The 21,804-nt window shown below is 43.3% G+C and overlaps 1 pseudogene; it reads right to left on the bottom strand.

Annotated features, from left to right (window-relative positions):
* Positions 1 to 259: 259 nt before the first annotated feature.
* LOC115134849 (nuclear pore complex protein Nup205-like) lies at positions 260 to 20,814 on the bottom strand (annotated as a pseudogene).
* Positions 20,815 to 21,804: the final 990 nt, after the last annotated feature.

Genomic DNA, 21,804 nt, shown 5'->3' with positions numbered 1-21,804 from the left:
CTGGTTGCTTTGTGAACCAATTCTACTTTCACTACTGGGCATGTTGACCTTTGCAGAAAGTGCAGAGGCCTGTTTTGGTTACCTTTCCTGCTTCCTCTGATCATAAGTCACTCAAATGAGTCCTGTTACAAAAGATGAGACAAACCCTTTGACCTCAAAGCCAGTACCACTTTTTTTTATCCTTCCCCTCTAATCATGGACTGATTTACACCAGGTGGGTGCAATTAAGTATCAGGGAGAACAAAAAAAACAAACAGGCTCCAGACCACGAAGAGTTTAATAGCCCTGCAATAAAATCAATAAATCATTGGAAAATCATTACACCAAAAGGTGTGTTTTGTGAAGAAAATAAAAAAATATTGGGCAAACTACATCAGTTAGACTAACATTGCACAGCGCCCATCTTGGGAGAGACGGAGGACAGTAGAGGCCAGTAGAATAGACTGAAGTGAATAGGGGAAGTCGAGTCTGGTTTAAATAGAATTCTCAAGATCAGGTGTGTCTGGTTCTGGAATGTCCATATCCTTGGCCTGGTGTACTCTTTAGGTGAACATTGTTCCACAGGTTTTAAGTCTTGTTTGTTGTATTGGTCTTTGACTGTTTCAGCTCTTGGGCTGGTGGAGCAGGCCTTGTATCCTGCGTACCAGGGCCTGGATGAAGGTGGAATGGGAGCGGACCTGGCTGTTCAGTCCCTCCACCTCCTGCAGCTGTAGAGCCTGCCCCCATGTCACTCTGCAGCTTCCTCTGTAGAGCCTGCCCCCATGTCACTCTGCAGCTTCCTCTGTAGAGCCTGCCCCCATGTCACTCTGCAGCTTCCTCTGTAGAGCCTGCCCCCATGTCACTCTGCAGCTTCCTCTGTAGAGCCTCCCCAAAGCCAGCCCCCCATGTCACTGGAGACACAGGGGAGAGAGGAGTCAGTCTTACTGAAAACGAACTCACACATATACAACAATTAAACAGTTTGCCACTGAAGCTAACACAAATCCTACCCTTGTAAACTCATCCGTGCATATTTTCAAAGAACTGTCTTTCTCCCCACTGTTAGTGTAATCTAGTCTCTTACCTGCTCTTGCTGGCTGACTGGCCAGACCCAGGGCACGTCCAAATGAGTCTGGGGAATTCGAGAAACACCACTAACATCACATTTCCTGCAATCATCTGGAGTTGGACGATGCCCACTGAAACAGGGTCTGATTTTTCATTCCCCTCATGATCAAGGTTAGGCTAGAGGGTAGCGTTATCGCATTCTAGATCTGTGATTAAGGGTGACTTCTACCAAAAGCCAGTCCGATCTCAATCTCCAGACAGGGTTAGCCTGGGGAGAACCTCGCTGGCTCCAGGCATCAGGGAGTCCTTGGGGTCGGTGGCGGTGCATTACAACAGGTCGTACTCCAGGTGACGCCAAAGTACAAACAGGCAGGTCTCAATCACATCCGAGGTGTGGTTAGGTCAAGGTATTTCTCATTCTCACATGAACCAGCTACAGCTCAGGGCATGTCATTAATCATACATACCCAACAGCACATCATCATCCTACAAAATCCCTAAAATCAAAACCACCCTGAGATGAACCCTAAACCATTAGATCAGTCCCTTTGCACAGAAGTCTGGTGTGACTTCATCTGGTTTATTTTAATATGGTAGGATACAGGAGCAGAAGGCCAGCAGCTTGGCCCTGTTGTTGATAAGCTGGACCAGGAGGCTCCTCTGGACTCTCTACTCCAGTACCAGACACAGCTACACACCAAACAGAGAGACAGGGATAGAGGAGGGTTAGGGCTGAGGCACTATCACCTTGTCAATAGGTTGAATGTGCGTTTCCTCTGAGCTCCTCAGGGGGTAGCTGCTCCAGGCACTGCAGCTTTTCCAGAGCTTGTCTGGCTCTGGTGGAAGAAGTATGCAGCGATGTTCTTCAGTAGGAATAGCACCAGGCCCAGGCTGGGTACACGAGAGTACGGGCCCAAGGGCAGGGACAGGTCTTGAGTCAGGGCAGGAGAGGGGCTCTTAGCTTTTGCAACTGCTAATACAGAGGCTCTGTAGCCCTCAAACTCAACTCCAGTTCCACTGCATTTTTTTATTATTCCCCTCTAAAAATCAGGGACTGATTTAGACCTGGAACCCTAGGTGTGTGCAATTAATGATCAAGTAGAAAAGAAAACCAGCAGTTGAGTACCCCTGCTCTATTGTCACAGAATGCATATGATTCATACCAGGATTATTACAGACAGAATGACAGAACGCATTATGATTCACAAATATGTGAAGACTGAAGAACTAGACATAACCTTTGGAGACGGTGTCAAAGTGCAGGAATCAGCTGACAGATTTGGACTCCTCCTCCATGCCCGTCTCCTCATCAGCTAATCAAAGAAACAGACTAACTGTAAAGGATTTTGCTTTTTGCACATTTCCTTGTATCCCATTTACATCAGTGAATGACAATACATCCAATGCATCCAACTTTCATAGTGTGTGGGTGCATAGTGAGTGAGTGAGTGAGTAGTAGGTCTTATCTGCGTGCCGAGTGTGAGGCTAGTCGTCCAGCAGAAGGTTGAGGAGGCGCTGGGTGTGTGTGAGTGTTGGCGGTTGAGTGATGTCACTGAGCTCGATGGCCGTTGTCTTCATAAGCCAGGATATCTGGGACAGGGTGGAGCTCTCATCACATGAGAGCGTAGGGGGAGAGACACAGTTTAGAGAGAAGATTGACACCCGGAGTAGTTTCTCTCTGGCGGCTCTGTTAAAAAAGACAACTGGGTTTCTGTAGGAGTACAAATGCTCTGGTTGGCATCTGCCATATTTCTCCCACCTATCCTGTGTTTTCAGATCAGTGCAGATGACGGAGAGAAGACCAGGATAGGAGCACACTGTATTGATATGACAGTGAAGAGCTCACTTGGTAGAATGAAGGGCAGGTGCTGCAGATGAGAACAGGAAGTCTTGGCTGGTCCTCAGGTATCGCATGGTGGGGCCTGATGTGCCCCAGCACGCACACAGCTGGTAGATCACCTGGTAACAGAGCACAGCCAGGTGTGGTGCCTGGATGGTGAGCACGGGACCCAAGCGTCTCTCACTGCCTCTCTGCAGCATTTTGTGGTCTCCTCAGCACACCTGACAGAGAGATAAGATTTCCTTAGCATCACACAGCCAAATATCAATTAAAAATTCTGTTTCACAAGGGCAAGTTGAAGGAGTCATGAAAGCCACCAAACAGAAGAAAATGAACTGAAACAGGGAGGGACTACCTGAACCTGTCCAAAAACGAACGCTTGTTTTCATTTTCCATTGCAAAAGGTTTTGCTCCGGGCCAGTCCTGGCTGTTCTGCCACCCTAGGCAAGACAATAATTGAATAGTCCCAGTAAGCAAATACGTATTTTCCAAATGTTGAAGTTGAAGATGTTGAAGAGATGCCTTTTCGGCCTCCAGTGTGGCACAGCGGTCTAAGAGGCACTGCATCAGTGTGGCAGCGTCACTACAGCCTGGGGTTCGACCGGGAGTCCCATAGGGCAGTGCACAATTGAGCCAACATCGTCCGGGTTAGGGGAGGGTTTGGCCAGTGGGACTTTACTTGGCTCATCGCGGTCTTGCATTAGGAGGAACCCAGGGCCAACCGCACCAGCATATGGTCTCACAAGGAGTATGAGGATCTCATCTCGGTACCTAATGGCAGTCAGGCTACCGCTGGCGAGCACATGGAGGGCTGTGCGGCCCCCCAAAGAAATGCCACCCCACACCATGACTGACCCACCGCCAAACCGGTCATGCTGGAGGATGTTGCAGACAGCAGAACGTTCTCCACGGCGTCTCCAGACTCTGTCACATGTGCTCAGTGCGAACCTCACCGGGGGCAAACTACCTGCCCTCCAGGACACCTACACCACCCGATGTTACAGGAAGGCCATAAAGATCATCAAGGACATCAACCACCCGAACCACTGCCTGTTCACCCCGCTATCATCCAGAAGGCGAGGTCAGTACAGGTGCATCAAAGCTGGGACCGAGAGACTGAAAAACAGCTTCTATCTCAGGCCATCAGACTGTTAAACAGCCACCACTAACATTGAGTGGCTGCTGCCAACACACTGTCATTGACACACCCAACTCCAGCCACTTTAATAATGGGAATTGATGGGAAATGTTGTAAATATATCACTAGCCACTTTAAACAATGCTACCTTATATAATGTTACTTACCCTACATTATTCATCTCATATGCATACGTATATACTGTACTCTACATCATCGACTGCATCCTTATGTAATACATGCATCACTAGCCACTTTAACTATGCCACTTTGTTTACTTTGTCTACATTCTCATCTCATATGTATATACTGTACTCGATACCATCTACTGTATGCTGCTCTGTACCATCACTCATTCATATATCCTTATGTACATATTCTTTATCCCCTTACACTGTGTATAAGACAGTAGTTTTGGAATTGTTAGTTAGATTACTTGTTGGTTATCACTGCATTGTCGGAACTAGAAGCACAAGCATTTCGCTACACTCGCATTAACATCTGCTAACCATGTGTATGTGACAAATAAAATTTGATTTGATTTGAACCTGCTTTCATCTGTGAAGAGCACAGGGCGCCAGTGGCGAATTTGCCATTCTTGGTGTTCTCTGGCAAATTAAAAACGTCCTGCACGGTGTTGGGCTGTAAGCACAACCCCCACCTGTGGACGTCGGGTCCTCATACCACCCTCATGGAGTCTGTTTCTGACCGTTTGAGCAGACACATGCACATTTGTGGCCTGCTGGAGGTCATTTTGCAGGGCTCTGGCAGTGCTCCTCCTTGCACAAAGGCGGAGATAGCGGTCCTGCTGCTGGGTTGTTGCCCTCCTACGACCTCCTCCACGTCTCCTGATGTACTGGCCTGTCTCCTGGTAGCGCCTCCATGCTCTGGATACTACGCTGACAGACACAGCAAACCTTCTTGCCACAGCTTGCATTGATGTGCCATCCTGGATGAGCTGCACTACCTGAGCCACTTGTGTGGGTTGTAGACTCAGTCTCATGCTACCACTAGAGTGAAAGCACCGCCAGCATTCAAAAGTGACCAAAACATCAGCCAGGAAGCATAGGAACTGAGAAGTGGTCTGTGGTCCCCACCTGCAGAACCACTCCTTTATTGGGTGTGTCTTGCTAATTGCCTATAATTTCCACCTGTTGTCTATTCCATTTGCACAACAGCATGTGAAATTTATTGTCAATCAGTGTTGCTTCCTAAGTGGACAGTTTGATTTCACAGAAGTGTGATTGACTTGGAGTTACATTGTGTTGTTTAAGTGTTCCCTTTATTTTTTGAGCAGTGTATTGTCGAATAGATATTTGAAAAACACCCTGAGGGTTGATTATAAAAACGTTTGACATTTTGGATATAATTTGGAATTTTTGTCTGCGTTGTCGTGAACGCTCTTTCCGGTGGATTCCTGGGCATAACGCACCAAACTAACGGAGGTATTTGGATATAAAAAATATCTTTATGGAACAAAAGGAACATTTGTTGTCTAACTGGGAGTCTCGTGAGTGAAAACATCCGAAGAGCAAAGGTAAACAATTAATTTGACTGCTTTTCTGATTTTTGTGACCAAGTTACCTGATGCTAAGTGTACTTATTGTTTTGTCGCGCGATCGATAAACTTACACAAACGCTTGTATTGCTTTCGCTGTAGGTGGATTAACAAAAGGCTAAGCTGTGTTTTGCAATATTGCACTTGTGATTTCATGAATATGAATATTTTCTAGTAATATTATTTGACTGTGGTGCTATGCTATTCAGCGTTGCTGATGACAATTATACCGGATCCGGGAAGGGTGGTTCAGAGGTTAAATCAGTGAATGAATGCTGCATTTATCTTTAGCTAGAAAGCAAGAGAGGACCTTGTACCGAGCCCTGGAGAACACCATTAGTGAGATCATGAGAAAATTCCTTTGTATATTTACAGATTCCTACAGGGCCTTGCAGGTGAGAGTATGTATAGTAACCGTGTGAGGACCCGTTGGTCTTTAGCAGGCTGACGCAGTAGTGGGCACACTGGCGGCCGTTAGCCAGGCCCTTCAGCATGTGTAGGTATGGGATGTACAGGGTGGGGGCCAGCAGGTCCCCCATCTGACGCACAAACTTAAACAGCACCACCTGTGGCACAGCACACAAGCGGTTACAAAATGTCATATTGAAGGATAAATTAAGTATCATGTTAGAGACAAAAATCTACATTGTAATAAATTGATAGCAATAAATCTGGGGGAGCGCTAGAGCTGGGCGAGCAATATGAACAAAGGGGCATATTGTGATGAATGTAACTATTTTGCTTGATAAATACAATGATTTAAAAATGGCTTAACTTTACATTAGCAGCAGGGCTCTAGACAATTTTCCAGTTTCAAGTAAGACAACTGAGATGGTAGCCTATGATTAAAGTCAGCTATTTCATATAACATATCCAGGGAATGCATGATTGATATTTTGATGTGCAACCTGTCAAAATAGGATCCAGTATTACCAGCTTTATTTTTGGCTCTTCAGAGAATTTGCCCACATCTTTGTGCATATTGGCCTATAGTAGGGTTTACATTAGCCGGTAATAGCAGACTTTTGTTAGATAAAATTTTTTGAAAAGACAAATAAAATTGCCCGCCGGCCAATTGTTCGGGAGAAGAAGAAATCCCATTGTGAAATAATGATTTTTAGCCTATTCATTGATGGAAATACATTTGACTGGTCATGACAGCCTGACAGAGAGATCATAATATTTTTTTTTACAAAAGGATAGATTTGGAGTTAGATAAACTTGGACTTTCTGGCAGGTACATATTCAGGATGCTAACCTGCACAGCATGGCCTTAGCTCCAGATCAAAACTCTAAACCTACAACCTAATTTTGACCAAAATTAACCAGAGAGATTACTGCTTTCAAGGTTTCCTTTTTCCAGGCTATACGGAGGATGCTCTAGCAAACAAACAGCTGAGGACACCATTCCAACCTGGAACTGAGTGAGTAGTGTTTGGTCTGATGCTATTGTGAACGCCATAAAGAAAATAATAAATAAAGTACATTACAATGATATATTTTACTTTATGGGGACTGAATGCTGAGTTAAGGCTACCATCTGGAGAGACCAGATACAAATTCAAATTACTGGTTTTAAGCATTAAACTTTCAAATAGCTCTTTGTTGACTGTTGCTGGTCTATAATGACACTATTAGTTTGTGTTTCTTACATCAGCAAACAAACTAGCAAACAGCTAGTTTGTATTTTCTTGGCAAGTTGCCCTAAATCTTGTGAGACGCTAATTGTTAGCTGCTAATGCTAATACCTAGTGTCACGGGAATTTCTATCCCAATGTTCTAACTGAACAATTTTATATCTCTGTCTAATTCCTGAAGGTTGTGAATCTTCAGAGCAAATCTTTTTATACACACACAAAAACAAGTAGAGGTCGACCGATTAATCGGAATGGCCGATTTCAAGTTTTCATAACAATCGGAAATCAGTATTTTTGCCGTTTTTTTTTTTTTTTTTACCTTTATTTAATCTTTAATTTATCTTATTTTCAATGACGGCCTAGAAACGGTGGGTTAATTGCCTAGTTCAGGGGCAGAACGACAAATTTTCACCTTGTCAGCTCGGGGGACCCAATCTTGCAACCATACAGTTAACTAGTCCAACGCAATAACGACCTGCCTCTCTCTCGTTGCACTCCACAAGGAGACTGCCTGTTACACAAATGCAGTAAGCCAAGGTAAGTTGCTAGCTAGCATTAAACTTACCTTAACAACTTACGCTGTTTATGACTTCAAGCCTATCAACTCCCGAGATGAGGCTGGTGTAACCGAAGTGAAATGCCTGGCTAGTTAGCGCGCAATAATAGCGTTTCAAACTTCACTCGCTCTGAGCCTTGGTGTGGTTGTTTCCTTTGCTCTGCATGGGTAACCCTGCTTCGATGTGGTGGCTGTTGTCGTTGTGTTGCTGGTTTGAGCCCAGGGAGGAGTGAGGAGAGGGACGGAAGCTATACTGTTACACTGGCAATACTAAAGTGACTATAAGAACATCCAATAGTCAAAGGTTAATGAAATACAGATGGTATAGAGGGATATAGTCCTATAATTCCTATAATAACTACAACCTAAAACTTCTTACCTGGGAATATTGAAGACTCATGTTAAAAGGAACCACCAGCTTTCATATGTTCTCATGTTCTGAGCAAGGAACTGAAACGTTAGCTTTCTTATAGGGCACATATTGCACTTTTACTTTCTTCTCCACCACTTTGTTTTTGCATTATTTAAACCAAATTGAACATGTTTCATTATTTACTTGAGGCTAAATTGATTTTATTGATGTATTCTATTAAGTTAAAATAAGTGTTCCTTCAGTATTGTTGTAATTGTCATTATTACAAATACATTTTTTTATTTTAAAATCGGCCGATTATATTCGGCTTTTTTGGTCCTCAAATAATCAGTATCGGCGTTGAAAAATCATAATCGGTCTACCTCTACAAACAAGTTCAAATCTTAAATTACGCCTTGCTCAGACAGTTACTTTTCCACTACACACATACATTGTTTATCATATTCTGCAACATGTTTCATAATTTTCTGCAAGCCTAACAATTTCTCCCCTCCACGGGTGGGGACAGCATGTCCTGTTATTGGTTTCACAGTAGCACAACTTCTGTCGATAGGTCCTCTTATCCTTTGTTTCACACTTGCACCCTGCTTACATAGCTAAACAGGAACAAAATGTCCTGGTTCTAAATCTGACAAACTACACACATCATCAGATTATAGTTTTATGATTCTAATACATTTCACAGAATTATATGGTTTCAGAGTGGAATACTTTAGGCATGATCTTAAACATACAAATTCTTCTATCACTAGCTAACTAGCTAATAAATGTACCGAGGAAGAGCAAATGTAGCTAGCCAATACGGCCTGATAATACCAGTGATGGTGTAGACCTAAATCAGCATGTTGTTTGTGCAACAGTATCTTCTAAATCAAAGAGGAATATGCAAAGCAAGAATATGTTACCTATATGAAGTAGCTAAGAGAAAACATGCAATGTAGCCAAAGCTTATAGGGTCCCCTAGGAAACACTTATCAACACTTTAGTTCCTACCCTGTCACAATAACTCCTCCCTGGCATTTTAATTCGTTGTCATCTCAAACAACACTGTATTCAAAGTGCCCACTATTATATTCTAACTATACAATTAGAATAGTAATTATATTTCTATGATTCTAACAGTTTTGCTCTAATTCGCAAGTCAAATCACAAGATTATTTAGATTATTTGCTCATTTCGTGCAGCCCTACGTGGCAGTGTGGAAATTCTCAATTGAGCAGTGGTGTAAAATACTTAACTTCTTAAGGTATAGGGGGGCAGCATTTTCACTTTTGGATAAATAGCGTGCCCAATTTCAACTTCCTGCTACTCATGCCAAGAATACAAGATATGCATATTATTAGTACATTTGTTCTCATTGGGAAACGATATGTCTTAGGAACTCGTTTTCAGTTCCTACCGCTTCCACTGGATGTCACCAGAAATATTTTGTAGTGACGTTGCGCAATATGGAAGCTGTTTTTTCTGGATCAAACGCGCCAAATAAATTGACATTTTGGATATATATGGATGGAATTAATTGAACAAAAGGACCAATTGTGATGTTTATGGGACATATTGGAGTGCCAACAGAAGAAGCTTGTCAAAGGTAAGGCATATATTTTATTTCCGCGTTTTGTGTAGCGCCTGCAGGGTTGAAATATGCTACTCTTTGTTTACTGTTGTGCTATCATCAGATAATAGCTTCTTATGCTTTCGCCGAAAAGCCTTTTTTAAATCTGACATGTTGGCTGGATTTACAACGAGTGTAGCTTAATTTAGTATCTTACATGTGTGATTTAATGAAAGTTTGATTTTTATATAATTTTATTTGAATTTGCCGTGCTGCATTTTCCCTGGCTTTTGGCCAAGTGGGACGCAAGCATCCCCTATACCATAAGAAGTAAGGTAAAAATACTTTCAAGTACTACTTAAGTCTTTTTTGGCATCTGTACTTTTCTTTTTTTAATTTGACATCTTTTACTTTACTACATTCCTAAAGAAAATACTGTACTTTTTACTCCATACATTTTCCCTGACACCTAAAACTACTCATTACATTTAGAATGCTTAGCAGGACAGGAAAAGGCTCCAATTCACACACTTATCAAGAGAACATCCCTGTTCATCTAATGCCTCTGATCTGGAGGACTCACTAAACAAATGCTTTGTTTGTAAATTGCCGCCCCAAGTATGACAATTGTGTACTTTTTCCAATACTGCAATTGAGTGCAGGAAATGCAAAAATGATAAACGTGCTGAAATTCGTTTTGGTTGGAGTTTAATTGAACAGTATAAAACCAATCAGAATGGAGAAAGACTCATTGAAATCATTTAGAATGTATGTGTTGCCACCCTAGGATCACTCAGCTCTCATAAAGCAAATGTACAACTTTTATTATTCAAAAACTAGAAATACAGTCAAACCGTCCAATTGTTTTTTTTAAATACCGTGACATAATATTTTGACCATATCGCCCAGCCCTAGATGATAGTCTTATACTCAGCTGGCCCCTCTACGGATTTTGTGTTAAATGCTCTACAACAAAGCGTTCTTAGTGTCCAACAAGCTTTCTCTACCTTTAACCTTGTTCTGAACACCTCCAAAACAAAAGGTCATGTGGTTTTGTAAAAAGAATGCCCCTCTTCCCACAGCTGTGATTACTACCTCTGCGGGTTTAGCGCTTGAGGTAGTCACCTCATACAAGTACTTCGCAGTATGGCTAGACGGTACACAATCCTTTTCTCAGCACATATCAAAGCTGCAGGCGAAAGTTAAATCTAGACATGGTGTCCTTTATCGTAATCGCTCCTCTTCACCCCAGCTGCCAAACTAACCCTGATTCAGATGACCATCCTACCCATGCTAGATTACAGAGACGTAATTTATAGATCGGCAGGTGAGGGTGCTCTCGTGGCTAGATGTTCTTTACCATTCAGCCATCAGATTTGCCACCAATGCTCCTTATAGGACATATCACTGCACTCTATACTCCACTGTAAACTGGTCATCTCTGTATTCCCATCGCAAGATCCACTGGTTGATGCTTATTTATAAAACCCTCTTAAACCTCACTCCCCCCAATCTGAGATATCTACTGCAGCCCTCATCCTCCACATGCAACACCCGTTCTGCCAGTCACATTCTGTTAAAGGTTCCCAAAGCACACACATCCATGGGTTGCTGGTCTTTTCAGTTCGCTGCAGCTAGCGACTGGAACGAGCTGCAACAAACACTCAAAATTGACAGTTTTATCTCAATCTCTTCATTCAAAGACTCAATCATGGACACTTACTGACAGTTGTGGCTGCTTTGCGTGATGTATTGTTGTCTATACCTTCTTGCCCTTTGTGCTGTTGTCTGTGCCCAATAATGTTTGTACCATGTTTTGTGCTGCTACCATGTTGTGTTGTCATGTGTTGCTGCCTTGCTACATTGTCGTCTTAGGTCTCTTTATGTAGTGTTGTCTCATGTTCTGATGTGTGTTTTGTCCTATATTTATATTGTATTCATTTTTTAAATCCCAGGCCCCCGTCCCCGAAGGAGGCCTATTACCTTTTGGTAGGCCGTCATTGTAAATAAGAATTTGTTCTTGACTTGCCTAGTTAAATAAAGGTTAAATAAAATAAAAGCTTATCGGTCTATCATTTTGTGGGTGTACAGTATATTCATTATGTATGTTATAATCACATGCCTACAGCATATAGATACAGAGTCTTTGAGCAGAAAACCTGTCAGAAAGCGCAAGAGCTGCTGCATCTTGTGCTGCTTTCAAGACAACAGGGAACTCGTAAAAACACAAAGTAAAATCATGACGTCAGTAATCTTCAGGTCGGAAAGTCCTACAAAAACATTCCAGTGCAAGGCCTAAGCTACTTGATGTAGGCCTATTCACTGCTAACTCGAAATGACACAACGACAAGGTTACAGTTTAACAAAGTTTGCTATACCATATGAACACACTACAAGGTAGCCATTCCACTCAAGGCTAGGTCCATCAATAACTAAACTTCCCGAGCAGGCGCACTCTTGACAGAGTGATAGCCCCGTAATAACAGAAATATAGGGATACTTAAAACATGAACTTAACATTCACTGCAAATAGTGCCATCTGCTCCGCGGGCGCATCTTAACCATACTACAGCCTATGCCGGATGTAAAGTTGTGCCATGAACTCAATATTAAGAGGAATAAATGATGTACTCACAGAAAGATGCGACTCTCCTATGGAACCAGAATAACAGTAGTTGCTTTAAAAAACTGTATGTTTTTCAGTAATTGAATTTTGAGCAATGGTCATATGCTCGTGCCTCTCAGAATGCATCTCTCCCGCCTCACAGTGGGAGTGGGTAGCTCACACAGCAGAAGACAGCAAAGCAGTGACAGGCAGATACTTTTATAGCAGGAATCAACATAATGCATACGCTATTACCCAAATAATGTTTTTTGAACAATCCACAGGAACGTTGTGTAATAAAATTACAGACGTACGCAAAATGCTTCGGGAAGAGGAACTTTCGGATTATTGTCCCGGCTCTATATCATCTTACTTTTTTTTAATCAAAGGGAGGAAGAGGGATGTGGAAGGTCACTCGATCTACCTGGTAGTGTAGAGGCCTCTGCATGGCCATGCCCGGGTAGGAACCCTGGAGGAACTCAGTGGGGCACCAGAACTCCAGAGCCAGCTCCAGCCCAAACGGGTCCTTGCTAGAGAACTCTCCGATCTACAAACACACAGAAAGAAGTCAGCTAAATATGCTTAGGCTTAGCAAAGGCCAGTCTGTGAACACAACAGTCATATTCGCTGCTCTTCTTTTTTTTGTCTCCACTGTCTCATATTGCAATGTAAATGACTAAAGCCAATGTAATACACTGGTGACAGTGAGTGTGAAGGGGGAGGTCATGAAGGCTGACCAGGATCATGAGGTGGTCCAGGTCTTTCCTCAGGGAGGACGGAGGCTCACTGCCCATCTGCAGAGACATGTGCACCAGACGGGCATCCTCATCAGCATGGGTTCACAGCTGATTCATCTGCACACACACAGTCTGTTCAAAACACCTTGCATTCTTAAACTTGTGCAATACTTGCACATACACTACCATTCAAAAGTTTGGGGTCACTTAGAAATGTCCTTGTTTTTTAAAGAAAAGCACATTTTTTGTCAATTAAAATAACATCCAATGGATCAGAAATACAGTGTAGACATTGTTAATGTTGTAAATGACTATTTTAGCTGGAAACGGCAGATTTTTAATTGGAATATCTACAGACGTACAGAGGCCCATTATCATCAACCATCACTCCTGTGTTCCAATGGCACGTTGTGTTAGCTAATCCAAGTTTATCATTTCAAAAAGGTTAATTGATCATTAGAAAATAATTTTGCAATTATGTTAGCACAGCTGAAAACTGTTGTGATTGAAGAAGCAATACAACTGGCCTTTTTTAGACTAGTTGAGTATCTGTAGCACCAGCATTTATGGGTTTTATTACAGGCTCAAAATAGCCAGAAACAAAGAACATTCTTCTGAAACTCGGCAGTCTATTCTTGTTCTGAGAAATGATGGCTATTTCATGGCTATTTCAATTGACAAGAAACTGAAGATATCGTACAACGCTGTGTACTACTCCCTTCACAGAACTGGCTCTAGCCAGAATAAAAAGAGGAGTGGGAGGCCCCGGTGCACAACTGAGCAAGAGGACAAGTACATTAGAGTGTCTAGTTTGAGAAACAGACGCCTCACAAGTCCTCAACTGGCAGCTTCATTAAATAATACCGGCAAAACACCAGTCTCAATGTCAACAGTGAAGAGGCGACTCCGGGATGCTGCCCTTCTAGGCAGAGTTCCTCTGTCCAGTGTCTGTTCTTTTTCCCATCTTAATATTTTATTTTTATTGGGGCAGCATCCCGGAGTCGCCTCTTCACTGTTGACGTTGAGACTGGTGTTTTGCTGGTACTATTTAATGAAGCTGCCAGTTGAGGACTTGTGAGCCATCTGTTTCTCAAACTAGATATTCACAAAGTTTGATGAATGTCAGGTTTTTTCTTCATGCAAAATAGATTTGGGGTTTAAAATGCTATATTTTAGGGGGTTTAGTGAAGGCAGGTCGTTTTTTACCCTTAGGACAAGAGGAGTATACAGAATGTTAAGACTACACAAGGGTTAAAATGATCAACTTGGATTAGCTAACACAATGTGCCATTAGAACACAGGAGTGATGGTTGCTGATAATGAGCCTCTGTACACCTATGTAGATATTCCTTTTTTTACATTTTTAAATCAGCCGTTTCCAGCTACAATAGTCATTTACAACATTAACAATGTCTACACTGTATTTCTGATCAATTTGATGTTATTTTAATGCTTTTCTTTTAAAAAACAAGACATTTCTAGGTGAACCCAAACTTTTGAACGGTAGTGTACACACTTCTCCATAAGGGAAATAATTTCACCCTGAAAAGAGGACTAAACTATGTATTCAAATTCCCATCATACTCAAACACACCAGCACACAACAACAAAGCAAAACAGGTGGCATTGCTAACCTTCATGGGAATGAGAGCCAGGAAGTCAGTGATGAGGAAATGGAGGCTGCGGGTTTAGAACTCATCATGGGTGAAGCCCTCACATCCCACCATGCCCTCTGTCATGAAGAGGAAGACACCTCCTAGCAGGGCCTGGTCAGCCTGTGCCTCTAAACTCCACCAGGGATGAGCCCTGGGACAGCTGGTAGAGGGCACGCAGGGCCAGGGCCCAGGCCAACCGACACACGGCCTGCAGCCCTTGCAGCTTCCAGGGCACCCCCTCCACCAGACGACTGTGCACAGAAGACATGTACTGCTTCTCTGTCAGCAGGGGCAAGGCCTGGAGAAGGTCTGATTTACACACACAAACACAGTAGTGATGTATGTACTTTTAATTTACTAAGCAGGTCACAAGACCAATAAATAAAGCATCATTTGTTTTTGGGGTCTGAAACCTCTACAGCTCATGTTGAGTAGAAATGTGTGCGGTATGGAAACACATGACAAATACACATTACAACCCACTAACCTTCTGTCTTCTGTTCCTTGTTCTAGGAAGCTGACATCCAAACAGTAAAGCAGTGCCATGACTAGAGCCAGGTTCACGCTGTCCAATGAGCCATCAGCTTCCGATGTCATGGTCTCCAGGTGGCCAATAAGGGCTAGGGTGTCATCCTTACCCAGTGGTGATTGGCAGGTCCATGCAAACAGGCAATCTGCCAGAGCCTGTCGGCAATCTGCCAGAGCCTGTCGGCAATCTGCCAGAGCCTGTCGGCAATCTGCCAGAGCCTGTCGGCAATCTGCCAGAGCCTGTCGGCACTCTTTGATGAGGTCAGATACCTGGTAAAGAAAGAGAATGTGTGAAGGGCAAAACGTCTTCTATAGATGATACAATTCCTCTGAGAAGGGCATCCTCTCACCTCTTTCCTATGTTTCTCGTTTCCCAGGCCACGCTCTTACTGAAGGCGCTCAAACTCCCGCATCACATTGATCTCTGATACCAGCGTCAGTAGGCACGTCGTCAGGCCCTGGCTCATCAGCTCATCTGTGAAATGCGTGGTGAGGGCCAACAGCTCCTCACTGAGGGAGAACACACATAACCAAGTCAACAGAGTGCAGAAGAGAACACACAGTCCTCTGCAGTTTAATCATCAAGGCACAGAAAAAAGAAAAATGAAAGCAGGAAGTAGATTATACCTTAGTTCCAAGGTGAAGGTCTTGCAGTGGAGGCACTGGATGAGCGAGCGCAGGGAGTTGGCCACACAAAGCTTTCCATCCCAGTAGAGCAGCACTGCAACCAGCCCCCAACTCAGACCTGGGAAGTGGTGTTGTTGGTTCTCACCTGAATAAAAATACATATTTAGAAGCAAACATTCTACCAGTGTTTATCTCCATTAGTAACGTGCTCACTGCTGTGTGTGATTAGTGGCAAGAAAATATATGTGAACCAGACTCAGTAGCCTCGGTTTTTCTAATGACTGCCTTGCCTGGTTCACCAACTACTTTGCAGACAGAGTTCAGTGTGTCAAATCGGAGGTCATGTTGACCGGTCCTCTGGCAGTCTCCATGGGGGTGCCACAGGGTTCCATTCTCGGGCTGACTCTTTTCTCTGTATATATCAATGATGTTGCCCTTGCTGCGGGCGATTCCCTGATCCACCTCTACGCAGACGACACCATTCTGTATATTTCTGGCCCTTCCTTGGACACTGTGCTATCTAACCTCCAAACGAGCTTCAATGCCATACAACACTCCTTCCGTGGCCTCCAACTGCTCTTAAACGCTAGTAAAAACCAAATGCAAAAAAACCAAAACATACCGTTCGCTGCCTGCACCCGCACGCCCGACTAGCATCACCACCCTGGATGGTTCCGACCTAGAATATGTGGACATCTATAAGTACCTAGGTGTCTGGCTAGACTGTAAACTCTCCTTCCAGACTCATATCAAACATCTCCAATCTAAAATCAAATCTAGTCGGCTTTCTATTCTGCAACAAAGCCTCCTTCACTCACGCCGCCAAACTTACCCTAGTAAAACTGACTATCCTACCGATCCTCGACTTCGGCGATGTCATCTACAAAATAGCTTCCAATACTCTACTCAGCAAACTGGATGCAGTTTATTACAGTGCCATCCGTTTTGTTACTAAAGCACCTTATACCACCCACCACTGCGATCTGTATGCTCTAGTCGGCTGGCCCTCGTTACATATTCGTCGCCAGACCCACTGGCTCCAGGTCATCTACAAGTCCATGCTAGGTAAAGCTCCGCCTTATCTCAGTTCACTGGTCACGATGGCAACACCCACCCGTAGCACACGCTCCAGCAGGTGTATCTCACTGATCATCCCTAAAGCCAACACCTCATTTGGCCGCCTTTCCTTCCAGTTCTCTGATGCCTGTGACTGGAACGAATTGCAAAAAAAAAAAAAAAACTTTAAACATCTGCTATCTGAGCAGCTAACCGATCGCTGCAGCTGTACATAGTCCATTGGTATATAGCCCACCCAATTTACCTACCTCATCCCCATACTGTTTTTATTTATTTACTTTTCTGCTCTTTTGCACCAGTATCTCTACCTGCACATGACCATCTGATCATTTATCACTCCAGTGTTCATCTGCAAAATTGTAATTATTCGCCTACCCCCTCATGCCTTTTGCACACAATGTATATAGACTCTTTCTACTGTGTTATTGACTTGTTTATTGTTTACTGCATGTGTAACTCTGTGTTGTTGTCTGTTCACACTGCTATGCTTTATCTTGGCCAGGTCGCAGTTGTAAATGAGAACTTGTTCTCAACTAGCCTACCTGGTTAAATAAAGGTGAAATAAAAAATACAAATAAATACATTTGGAATTACTTGGATTTCTGCATAAATTGGTCATCAAATTTGATCTGATCATCTAAATCACAACAATAAACAAACTAATCACACACAAATTATTGTATTTTTCTTGTCTATATTAAATACAAAATTGAATCATTCACAGTGTAGGTTGGAAAAGGTATGTGAACCCCGAGGCTAATGACTTGAAGCCAATTGGAGTCAGGAGTCAGCTAACCTGGAGTCCAATCAATGAGACGAGATTGGAGATGTTGGTTAGAGCTGCCTTTCCCTATAAAAAACACCCACAATATTTGAGTTTGCTATTCACAAGAAGCATTACCTGGTGTGAATCATGGCTCGAACAGAAGAGATCTCACAATACCCTAAGATTAAGAAGTTGTTGACTTGCATAAAGCTGCAAAGGGTTACAAAAGTATCTCTAAAAGCCTTGATGTTCATCAGTCCATGGTAAGACAAATTGTCTATAAATGGAGTACTGTTGCTACTCTCCCTAGGAGTGGCCGTAATGCAAAGATGACTGCAAGTGCACAGCGCAGAATGCTCAATCAAATCAAATGTATTTATATAGCCCTTTGTACATCAGCTGATATCTCAAAGTACTGTACAGAAACCCAGCCTAAAACCCCAAACAGCAAGCAATGCAGGTGTAGAAGCACGGTGGCTAGGAAAAACTCCCTAGAAAGGCCAAAACCTAGGAAGAAACCTAGAGGAACCAGGCAATGTGGGGTGGCCAGTCCTCTTCTGGCTGTGCCGGGTGGAGATTATAACAGAACATGGCCAAGATGTTCAAATGTTCATAAATGACCAGCATGGTCGAATAATAATAAGGCAGAACAGTTGAAACTGGAGCAGCAGCACAGTCAGGTGGACTGGGGACAGCAAGGAGTCATCATGTCAGGTAGTCCTGGGGCACGGTCCTAGGGCTCAGGTCCTCCGAGAGAGAGAAAGAAAGAGAGAATTAGAGAGAGCATATGTGGGGTGGCCAGTCCTCTTCTGGCTGTGCCAGAGGTTAAGAAGAATCCTAGAGTGTCAGCTAAAGACTTACAGAAATCTCTGGAACATGCTAACATCTCTGTCGACGAGTCTACAATACGTAAAACACTAAACAAGAATGGTGTTCATGGTAGGACACCACAGAAGCCACTACTGTCCAAAAGAAACATTGCTGCACGTCTGAAGTTTGCAAAAGTGCAGCAATGTTTGTTCAGCGCTACTGGCAAAATATTCTGTGGACAGATGAAACTACAGGTGAGTTGTGTGTTCCTTCCAAACAACACTGTGTGGAGGAAAAAAAGGCACAGCACACAAACATCAAAACCTCATCCCACTGTAAAGTATGGTGGCAGGAGCATCATGGTTTGGGGCTGCTTTGCTGCTTCAGGGACTGTACAGCTTGCTATTGTCGACAGAAAAATGAATTCCTAAGTTTATCAAGACATTTTGCAGGAGAATATAAGGCTATCTGTCCGCCAATTGAAGCTCAACAGAAGTTGGGTGATGCAACAGGACAATGACCCAAAACACAGAAGTAAATCAACAACAGAATGGCTTCAACAGAAGAAAATACACCTTTTGGAATGGCCCAGTCAGAGTACTTACCTCAACCCGATTGAGATGCTGTGGCATGACCTCAAGAGAGAAGTTCACACCAGAAATCCCAAGAATATTGCTGAACTTAAACAGTTTTGTAAAGAGGAATGGTCCAAAAGTTGGATGAGGTTATTGCTGCAAAAGGAGGGTCAACCAGTTATTAAATCCAAGGGTTCACATACTTTTTCCACCCTGCGCTGTGAATGTTTACACGGTGTGTTCAATAAAGACAAACATATAATTGTTTGTGTGTTACTAGTTTAAGCAAACTGTGTTTGTCTATTGTTGTGACCTAGATGAAGATCAGATCAAATTGTATCAATATTTGCAGAAATCCAGGTATTTCCAAAGGGTTCACATACTTGTTCTTAGAGAGCTATTACCTGCCAGCAGCAGCTCCAGGAGTGCCAGCTCCCCGATGTCAAAGAGGTCACTCAGGATGAAGGCCACGGTGAGCAGCTGTTCAGGGAGGAGACGTGCCCCTTGCTGGCCCTGGATGGCAATGCCTTCTGTACTTGGTTTCCGCACTCTCCCTCTGCTCTGCAATCTTCCATACAGGCTATTTCGCCTGTATGGCCAATTTATTGCATTTACCTCCCTAATATTACTACATTTGCACACTCTGTAAATACTGTTTCTATTGTGTTATTGACTGTACATTCATTTATCCCATGTTGTTTTTGTCTCACTGCTTTGCTTTATCTTGGCCAGGTTGCAGTTGTTAATGAGAACTTGTTCTCAACTGGCCTACCTGGTTAAATAAAGGTGAAATAAAATTTAAAATAACCACAAAGACAACTTCAAGTAAATCAACACACTGGTTTGCAGAAGAATGAAAACTCTTCTGAATGGTACTTGAAGTTTACCGAGTTCTTGTAGAGTGAGAGGAAATTGGGCTTGTGTTTATTGAGCTCAGTGTTGCCAACTTAGCGACTTAGTCGCTATATTTAGTGAGTATTCAGACCCCTCTAGCGACACATTTTCAAAAAAGCGACTAGCGACTTTTTCTGGTGTTATTTTAGACTTTTGGAGACTCTGACGTGAAAGCACGTATCATTCTTACTCTTATCAACGAACAGCGGGTGCTCCCCGTCCCCGTCCCAAGGCACTCACAGGCGGCCCAGTCCTCGCGCTACAGTCAGAGCAGGAGATGTTCACCACTCCACGTCCAGACTACAAATGAGTCGCACATTCGCCCTGGTTTACATTTTTTTTAAACCTGAATTAGGGCCAGACTAGTTACCATATTTTCTCACATTGCAATTGACAGTTTTCTCTATTTTCTGTTTTTGGTCCATTTAGATTGTTAATGTAGATTGTATACAAAAAAATGTTATGGTTAAAAATGTGAATGTTTTACTGTGACTTGTTGTAGGCTCCTAAGTGGACCATATGGTTAAAAACCAAACCAAATTAAGAAAACTAAACTAACTCCGCCAGAGTGTCTCTTTTGCCGGTCCCAAGCCCGGATAAAGAAGGTGGGTTGGAATTTTTAAAAAACAAGAATCGACAGACTAAAGTTCATTTGTAGTTGTAAACATATTTAGGGTGTTAAATCCATCGCAACTACATGCACATGGTCAATTATGCAAATTAGGTGATGACGTCACCTAGCGACTTTTAGGACAGCCAATAGCTACTATCCTTACTGAGGAGTTGGCAACACTGCTGACCTGCAGGTCCAGGTCTCGGGTTGCCTCCTCCACACGCATCCCATAACACGGAACCCAAACCGGCTGCGCGTGTGCTATCGTTTTGTCACCCTACACCAAACGCGATCACGACACACAGGTTAAAATATCAAAACAAACTCTGGACCAATTACATTAATTTGGGGACAGGTCGAAAAGCATTAAACATGTATGGCTAGTTAGCTTGCACTTGCTAGCTAATGTGTCCTTGCTAGCTAATGTGTTGGCGCCCCCACTTGGGTTGTGCCGTGGCGGAGATCTTTGGGGGCTATACTCGGCCTTGTCTCAGGATGGTAAGTTGGTGGTTGAAGATATCCCTCTAGTGGTGTGGGGGCTGTGGTTTGGCAAAGTGGGTGGGGTTATATCCTTCCTGTTTGGCCCTGTCCGGGGGTGTCCTCGGATGGGGCCAGTGTCTCCTGACCCCTCCTGTCTCAGCCTCCAGTATTTATGCTGCAGTAGTTTATATGTCGGGGGCTAGGGTCAGTTTGTTATATCTGGAGTACTTCTCCTGTCCTATTCTGTGTCCTGCGTGAATTTAAGTGTGCTCTCTCTAAGTCTCTCTTTCTTTCTCTCTCTCGGAGGACCTGAGCCCTAGGACCATGCCTCAGGACTACCTGACATGATGACTCCTTGCTGTCCCCAGTCCACCTGGCTGTGCTGCTGCTCCAGTTTCAACTGTTCTGCCTTATTATTATTTGACCATGCTGGTCATTTATGAACATTTGAACATCTTGGCCATGTTCTGTTATAATCTCCACCCGGCACAGCCAGAAGAGGACTGGCCACCCCATATAGCCTGGTTCCTCTCTATGTTTCTTCCTAGGTTTTGGCCTTTCTAGGGAGTTTTTCCTAGCCACCGTGCTTCTACACCTGCATTGCTTGCTGTTTGGGGTTTTAGGCTGGGTTTCTGTACAGCACTTTGAGGTATCAGCTGATGTACGAAGGGCTATATAAATAAATTTGATTTGATTTGATCCTATTTAGCTAGCTTGCTGTTGCTAGCTAATTTGT

This window comes from Oncorhynchus nerka, linkage group LG9a (assembly GCF_034236695.1).
Source record: "Oncorhynchus nerka isolate Pitt River linkage group LG9a, Oner_Uvic_2.0, whole genome shotgun sequence".
NCBI classification, from domain to species: Eukaryota; Metazoa; Chordata; class Actinopteri; order Salmoniformes; family Salmonidae; genus Oncorhynchus; species Oncorhynchus nerka.
The sequence above is the reverse complement of the archived record's forward strand: the minus strand, read 5'-3'. Positions and strand labels throughout refer to the sequence as shown.